The sequence below is a fragment of the Canis lupus genome, chromosome 26, assembly GCF_003254725.2.
Source record: "Canis lupus dingo isolate Sandy chromosome 26, ASM325472v2, whole genome shotgun sequence".
NCBI lineage: Eukaryota > Metazoa > Chordata > Mammalia > Carnivora > Canidae > Canis > Canis lupus.
Window position 1 is genome coordinate 26,498,600 of NC_064268.1, and position 8,485 is coordinate 26,507,084.

General features: G+C 40.6%; 1 protein-coding gene and 1 pseudogene across 2 annotated transcripts in view; both read right to left on the minus strand.

Annotated features, from left to right (window-relative positions):
- The window catches only part of ZNF280B (zinc finger protein 280B), a 24,271-nt gene extending 24,061 nt beyond the window's left edge, over nt 1–210 (minus strand). The window contains exon 1 of one of the 2 annotated variants that reach the window (XM_025474658.3): nt 66–210. The gene's annotated coding sequence lies outside the window, so the exon portion shown is untranslated. The remainder of the gene's footprint in view (nt 1–65) is intronic. The other variant, XM_025474659.3, reaches the window with a different exon arrangement.
- The window catches only part of LOC112676348 (zinc finger protein 280A-like), a 7,954-nt pseudogene extending 354 nt beyond the window's left edge, over nt 1–7,600 (minus strand).
- Between the last annotated feature and the right edge of the window lie 885 nt (nt 7,601–8,485).

Here is an 8,485-nt window from a genome sequence, read left to right on the forward strand (position 1 = left end):
GCCCTCCCCCTCCCCTCTCCCCCTCCCCGCCGGGATCCCGGGGGCCGCGCCACGCCCCCCCTTACCAGCCCGGGTCCGCCGCGTCCCCGAAGCGGTCCCGGAGCTGCCGGCGGCGCACCGCCCCGACGCGCTCCCCAGGCGAAGCCTGAGGGGACGACGCCTCCTCAGGCCCCAGGCACCGCTGACGCCGCCGCCTCCGCACGCGCGCCCGCTGCGACCTGTGATTGGCTGCCAGGTGCGGGCCGAGGCCGGCGCGGCTCAGGGCGCCGCGATCTGATTGGCGGAGAGGCCGGGCGGCGCCTGCGCGCGCTCTGGCGCCCCTGGAGGCGATCGCTGGGGGCGGGGTCAGGCTGAGGGCGTGAGGGCAGGGGCAGCACCAAGTCCCGGGGAAGGAGAGTCTTGGGAGGTCAAGGTCGCAGAGCTGACCGGGCTCCAAGGACAAGGGAGGGCCCCCAATCCATCCGTCGTGGGGTGCTTCTGCCCACCTAGCGTTTAGCTCTCATAATCCTCAGGTGTCATCCGTTTGTCATAAAAGCGCTCCTCGTGTTTGAGGTAACTTGACCATGCAACTGGGTCTTGACGCCCATGCTCTTGACGTTGCATCTGGTCAAGCTATACAAAAATAGCCTGGCACCTATTTTTGTATGGCTTGCAGCGACCTAAGAAGGAACTTTATATCTGTTCCTGTCTGGGAAAACAAAACACAAGGGGAATATGATTTTGCAACACCTGAAAAATAGATAAAATTCAAATTTCAGTGTCCATAAAGTTTTATTGGAACACAGATATACCCATTCCTTTAGATATTTATCTATGGTTGCTTTCCCGTTAAAACAGCAGTTGATTCGTTGTCAGAAATCATATTCAAAAGCCTAAAATATTTACTATCTGGCCTTTTACAGATTTTTTTTAAATTGCCATTTCTGATAGAAGTCTGTCTAGTTTAGTAATGTGTTGAAATTAAAAAGAAAGAAAGAAAGAAAGAAAGAAAGAAAGAAAGAAAGAAAGAAAGAAAGAAAAGACTTGGGATCCCTAGGATGCTTAGCAGTTAAGCGTCTGCCTTTGGCCCAGAGCGTGATCCTGGAGACCCGAGATCAAGTCCCACATTGGGCTCCCTGTATGGAGCCTGCTTCTCCCTCTGCCTGTGTCTCTGCCTCACTCTCTGTGCCTCTCATGAAAAAATAAATTAAGTTTAAAAAAAAAAACAAAGGCAGATTTTGGGTTTTTTAATATATAACACTATTTTCGTCACTAGATCTACTTTCTTGTTATCTCTGTAGGTTCTATTGTTCCTCTTTACAATATTTTTAAGTCTTTTTAAATTGTAATGTAGTTGGGATACAAGGTTATATTAGTTCAGTTGTACATTGTAGCAATTTGACATTCTATACATAGCTATCACCATAAGTCTACTTACCATCTGTCACCATACAAAGATATCCTCTTTACAATTTTTTGAGACAAATGCCTAGGTATTCTGTTTGTAAGCTCTGTTATTTCATTTGTATGTAATGCTATAAAGTTACCTTCATTTACTTAAGTACCAGTTTAACTATATCCTACAATTTTTGCTTCATTAATATGTTCATTGTCATTTAATTCCAAGTATGTCTTTTTTTATCCTTTAAAAAAATGTTTTTATTTGTTTATTTGAGAGAGAGAGAAAGCATGAGTAGGGGAGAGGGTCAGAGGGAGAGGGGGACTGTCTCCCTCTGAGGACTCCCTGCTGCAGGGTGCCTGATGCAGGGATTGATTCCAGGACCCCAAGATCACAACCTGAGCAGAAGGCAGATGCCTAACTAACTGAGCCACTGAGATGCCCCTCCAAGGATGTCTTAAATTCCCTAGTGATTCTCTTTTTAATACAAGAGTTATATGGAAAAAAAAAAAAAGAGTTATATGGTATTTATTTACAAATCTTTAGGATCTTAAAAAGCTGTTCCTTTATGAATTTCTTGTCTTGTTGCATTATGGTCAGATCACACAGTCTAAATAGTATTGATCCTTTGCATTTGAGGATTTCTGTTCAGTCAAATATACCATAGTCAAAATTAAGAGGATGTTGATACAGAGGAAGTATTTTCGATGTCTAAAATGTGTATTTGGGAAATCCTCTCCTTTAGGCCTCAAAATTACTCCATCATCCTTCATTAAGTTACTATTAACTATGCTCCAGACTTTATTCAAATTTCACTAGTTTTTCTACTAATGTCCTTTTTCTATTCCAGATTCACATGCAGGATACTGCATGGACCTTAGTCATAGTGTCTCCTTAGTCTACTCATCATGACCTTGACAATTTTAAGGAGTCCTTAAGGGTCAGATATTTTGCAGAATATTTCTCAATATGGGTTGGATGTTTTCCTCATGGTTACACTGGGGATGTAGGGTTTTAAATTATACCACAGAGGTGATATGTCCTCATCACTTCCAGGGGGGGATACATGTTATCACTATGATTTACCACTAACCTCTCTACTGTAAAGTTACTTTTCTCTCCTTTCCATAGTCTACTCTTTGGAAGCAAGTCACTAAATCCAGCCTACCCTCAGGAAAACACATCTAGTCTCATTGAGAGGAGAATGCCTATGAAATACACAAATTATTGAGAGAACTGAAATTATCTGGACTTCATTTGTAAGGAAGATTTGTTTACCTTACCTTTAAATTTAATTTAAAAAAAATAAATAAATTTAATTTTAAATTAATCAAAATTAAATAAAATTAAAAATTCAGCACCTAAGTCATACTAGCTACATTTCAATGGCTCAGTAGTCACATGTAGCATATTGTACACAACAGATATAGAACATTTCAATCACTGCAGAAACTTCTATCAACAGCACTGATTTAGATCATTATTTTTCCAACCTTTTTTCTTTTCCCTCCTCTTCTTCGTTGAGGTACAATTGACATACAACATTATATTAGTTTCAGGAGTACAACATAGTGATCCAATATTTGTTTATATTGTGAAATGATCACAATAAGCCTAGTGAAAATCCATCCATCACCAAACATGGATACAAATTCCTTTTCTTGTGATGAGAACTTTTAAGATTTACTCTCTGAGCAACATTTTTTTTATAAATTTATTTTTTATTGGTGTTCAATTTGCCAACATATAGAATAACACCCAGTGTTCATCCCATCAAGTGCCCCCCTCAGTGCCCATCACCCAGTCACCTCCACCCCCCACCCACCTCCCCTTCCACCACCCCCAGTTCGTTTCCCAGAGCTAGGAGTCTCTCATGTTCTGTCTCCCTCTGAGCAACATTTCGAACAATATGGAATTATTAACTATAGTCACCATGCTGTACATTACCTCCTTATGACTTATTTTATAACTAGAAGTTTGAACCTCTGGATCCCCTTCACCCACTGCCCACCCTACCCCTTCTTCTTTTCAAATATATGCAGTTTAAATATTAATTTCTTCTAACAACTGCTTTACCTCCATCTTATAAATTTTGCTGTTTCAATATAATTCAGTTGCAATTATTTTCCTTTTCCACATCATCTTCTTACAGGAACTCTGAGTTGTTTATTTTTTTATTTTTTATTTTTTACTCTGAGTTATTTAGAAGCAGAACCAGAACTAGGGTGAGCATAGAGCACACATTCAAGAGGTTTGTAGAAGTGCAGGAATGGCACTTTGTACTTTAGGCTCCTGGCTTCCTCTGCTCTGGTCCTAGCCCTGTTTAAATATATTGCTTAATTTCTGAGCTTTGGGGTTTTTTTTCTCAATTATCTTTCTGGTTTTGATTTCTAGCTCGATTCCCCCAAAGTCAGTGGGCAGTTACAAAAAACCCTAGAGCTAACACCATAATTAATGATGAGCTATTGCATGAGTCTGAGAACAAGACAAGGATGTCCATTATAACCACTTCAATTCAACAAAGCACTTGAACAGCCAAGACAGCTTTGAACAACAACACTGGAGAACTTAAACTCCCAGATATCTGTATTAGTCATCATTCTCCAGAAAGACAGAACCAGTAGGATAAAGACAAAAAGAAAAGGGGTTTATGCAATTATGGAGACCCAGAAGTCTGATCATTATGCTGTCTGCAAGCTAGAGAATCAGGAATGCTAGTGGTATAATTCAGTCTGAGTCTGAAGGCCTTAGAACCAGGAGTTATGATGTCCAAAGGCAGGAGAGATGGGATGTCTCATATCCCCTTTTTCCCCAAAAAGGGGAAAATTTCTCTCCCTTCACTTTTGTTCTCTTAGGGCTCTTAATGGATTGAATTAGATAATGCTCACCCACGTTGCTGAGGGTTTATCTTGCTTACTCAGTCTGTTGATTTAAATACTAATCTCTTCCAAAAACACCCTCACAGACACCCCCAGAAATAATGTTTTACTAGCTACCTGGGCATCCCTTATCTCAGTAAAGTTGACACATAAAATTAATCATCACATAAGCTTAGGCAGAAGTACAATGTTTAAGACAGTGTGGTGTTACCATAAGGATAGAGAATTGAAAAAATGGAACGGAATGGAGTCCAGAAATACATTACAGTCTCCTGCTAGACTTACACAAAGGTTCCTCTGAAATACAGTGGGAAAAGAGTGGTCTTTTTAGTAAATGGTGCTGGTTGATTTGAATATGCATATGAAAAAACAAACCTGGATACTCGGACTTGTCACACAATAAACAACAAAAAATAAATAGATTTGAGATGGATCTTGGACCTAAATGCAACAAAACTAAACAATAAAGCTTCTAGAAGAAAACAAAGGAGGAATATATTTATGTCCTTGGTAGATAATAATTTCTTAAATATGATGCACTGTGAAGTACCAACCCTAATTCATATATATACACCTAGGAAACCACCATCCAGATAAAGCCATGGGATATTTCCAGAACCCTAGCAGTTCCCTCATACCTTCCTAATTGACAGTCTAGTTTAAATATATATTTGGGACACTGGGGTGGCACAGCTGGTTGGGCATCTGACTCTTGGTTTTGGTTCAGGTCATGATCTCAGGGTCCTGGGATCGAGCCCTGAGTCAGGCTCCATGCTCATTGCTGTCTGCTTGAGATTCTCTCTCCTTCTCTCTCCTGCTCTCTCTCCCTCTCTCTAAAATAATAAATAAATAAATAAATAAATAAATAAGGCTGCAAGACTTGAATAGGCACTTAATAAAACAAGATGGTAAAATAAAAAAAAAGAAGAAGATGGTATTCAAGTGACCAAAAAACATATTAAAAAATTCTCCAGATCATTAATCATCAGGGAAATGAAGATGAAAACAATGTGGTACCACCTCAACTTCAGGAGAACAGCACTAATAGAAAGGACTGACAGTACCAAGCATTGTATCTGTAGCATTGGAATTCTCAGTGTTGTTGGTGCCAGTGTAAAGTATTTCAATCACTGTGATAAAGTGTTTAGGAGAATCTGCACTAAAACGTTAAATCAGTGTAGCTCCGGAACTTCTCATAAGTACACATATATCCTAGGGAAATGACTACATATGTCTTACCAAAAGACATGCACAGACTTGTGTCAGCTTTATTCCAAATAGCAAAAGAATCAGCCTCAAGGTCTATTGGGAGCAAAATGGGCATATAAAACTCTACCATATTCATTCAGTGGGATTCTACTCAGCAATGAAAAAGAACACATTCTTTCTCATTGCATCCCACTTCTTTAAAGAAAAACAAAGACAAAATCTATTGTGTGATCTCAGTTACTTAAAGCTTAAAAACTGAAAAAAAAAAAAACCCCCCAAAAAAACAAAACCTGAATCTCTCGTAGTAGAGGTCAGAATAGTGGTTACTTTGGGGAGAGAGTTTGGGAAGAAGCATAAAGAAGGCTTCTATGCTACCTCTTGATAGTACGGACCTGAAGAATTGTCACCATAAAATCTATCAGTGACTATTATCCACAGCCATGATGTATAGATGGCCTAGCCTCAATTCTATCTGAAAGAGTTCCTGGAGGTGAGTAGAACATAATTTTCACTATAATGCTAGCTGTGGTAACATCTGGAATAACTAGAGCTCATGGCAATCCTCTTTTTAGATATTACTAGTGAGAAGTACAGGTGGACGTTGCTGAGAATAATGGATGCTGCACTTCTTGATCCTGGTTGAACTGAAGTTTGAATCACAACCTCTGTTTCAAGAGGAAACCCTTCCAATTGCTCTGGCTTTTCCAAAAGTTTGATGCTTCTTAGTTTGATGCTCTGTTTTCTCCTTTGAAGTCAAAAACTGTAGCTGGCATTTGGAACCCTAAAAGACTCTTGTTCCAGTGCCTCCAACAATGATTCACATAGAATATGACAGCTCTGAAAATATTGAAACAGGATGGACAGAGCAAATTCTTAGTGTTTTCATGGCATGTTCTGAAATGCATTTCCACATCAGCAAAGGCTGACGATCTGTAATTGCAAACCTGGCACACATAGGGCATTTCACCAGGCTTATGATTGTCCTTCATGTGCTGTAAGAGAACCTGGTCTGTTTTGAATGACAATTCGCAAATTTTAAAGACAGCGGAGGGCTCCTGGGTAGTGTGTACACTTTCAATGTGACATTGAAGCTGGAAGGGAGTGGGAAACTGTCGATGGCAGTGCTGGCAGGTGGTGTGGTTTTCCCAGCTGTCACCCCTCTGCTTCTCAAGTACCAAATGGCTCCTCACATGGCTCAGAAACTTGACATTCTTCAGAACTTTCAAGCAGCTGAGGCATTTAAAGGTTGTATGAGTCTTCTGTTTTGGCTGACTGTCTCCTTCATGTTGCCCATAGTAAAAGTCACGAAGTAACATGATCAGATTTTCTTTCTTGGGATCCAGCCTGGTTTTGACTTGCCAGACTCGAAAAGTCTGGTTTTTCCAGGATTTCCAAGCTATTTTGTGTCTAGATCCATAAGATTGAAATGTGTCCTGTCAGTTGCATAAGCCCAAGAAAATAATGCTCCATTCTGAACATGGTTTAATGAAGATGGGACACCTTTTGAGGTTGTGCTCATGCTCACTGTAGAAGAAAAATCTGAAAGGGCCACAGTGAGGAATGTCCTCCTGGGATTCCATCACTGAATTTAGGTCTTTTGGGATTTCCACTGTTTATACTGGAAACGGTATAATTGCTTTGAATTGTGAGGACTTCCACCCTTGCCTCCTACAAAAGTAGAACTCCAAGTAGACACAAAGATATGGAGAGAGCAAATCTGAGGGATTGTGAGGCGTGATTTGTGGTGAGCTCGTTTTATAATCCGGATGAAACAAAAGCTCAAAAATCATAGGACTATTAACTCTCCATTCAGATTGAGGTGGCCACTGTGAGTGCCACATGGATTACATGGTTTGCACGCTGCAATGAACAAGCGGGATCTTGACTCAAGTAGCCTTTCTTTCTCCTGGAAGATCATTCCAGGGTCACTCTTCAAAATGTCCAAAATGACTGGTTTTGAATTTGAAATCACTCCGATAAAGAGAATTTTTGCATCTTCATTTACATGTTTCACTCTTACTAAGATGAGCTCAGCATCTTCATTATCCTTATTCCCATGTTTCGATTCTCCTCTGTCCTTCTTTGGTGGTTCTGGCACTTATTTTTTCTCACATGACAAAAAAAGACCTACCATTTTACAACTGCTTTTTGCTTGAAGAGGTCCCTTCAACTTCTTCTTCCCTTCTTTCTTTTCGTAAATTACCGTATAAGTAAAACCACGTTTTTAGTATTTATTTCAAAAACCAAAATCATTGCCTTACTTAATCCTCCTCTGAAATGCTGAGATAACTATGAGCATTCTTATCTTCTACCTGAGGAAGCAGGCTCCAACTATGTAGGTGACAAGATAGTCCTAGAGTTACCTCTCCAGCCTCCCAGGTCTCTAGCAATTGCAAGCTCAGCATGCCCTCTTGCAGGGCCATGACTAGGGTAAGGCAAGTGAGGGATTAGGGCACAAGATTTAAGGGCAAGAGTTACAGAGGCAAAGGTTCAGCATCTCAGAGCACCTGCCTCCCGCATTTTAGCACCCTCGGCATCTCACTAGCCTCCTCTTACTCTCAGGTTTACCCTCTAGGATATCTAAGATTTCTAGCCAATCTTACCAAAACTGAGCTTTTTTCAGTCCCCTAAAAACAAATAAACAAACAAAAACAAAAAACCTTTGCTCCTCCTTCAGTGTTGCTTTTCTGAGTAAGCACTCCTAGTCACTCAGTTCACAAACTTTGGGGACATCTTTTGCCAGTCTTTCCCCCATACCTCACAGCCAATCAATTAGCAAACCCTGCCTGCTGTTTTCTAAAAATATCCAGAACCTGACCACTCTCTTCTACCTCTGCTGCCCTCTCCCTGATCCAAGACACCATGTTCTCTCCTTGGATCACCACAGAAGTTTCCAACCTCATACCTCTTTTGTCATATCTCTGATCCATGTTGTGCCCAGTGCTCCTGTTAAAATATGTAAAAGAGCTCGCAGGCAGTACTTTGCTTATGGAACTCGAAAGGCTTCCCAACTCACTCA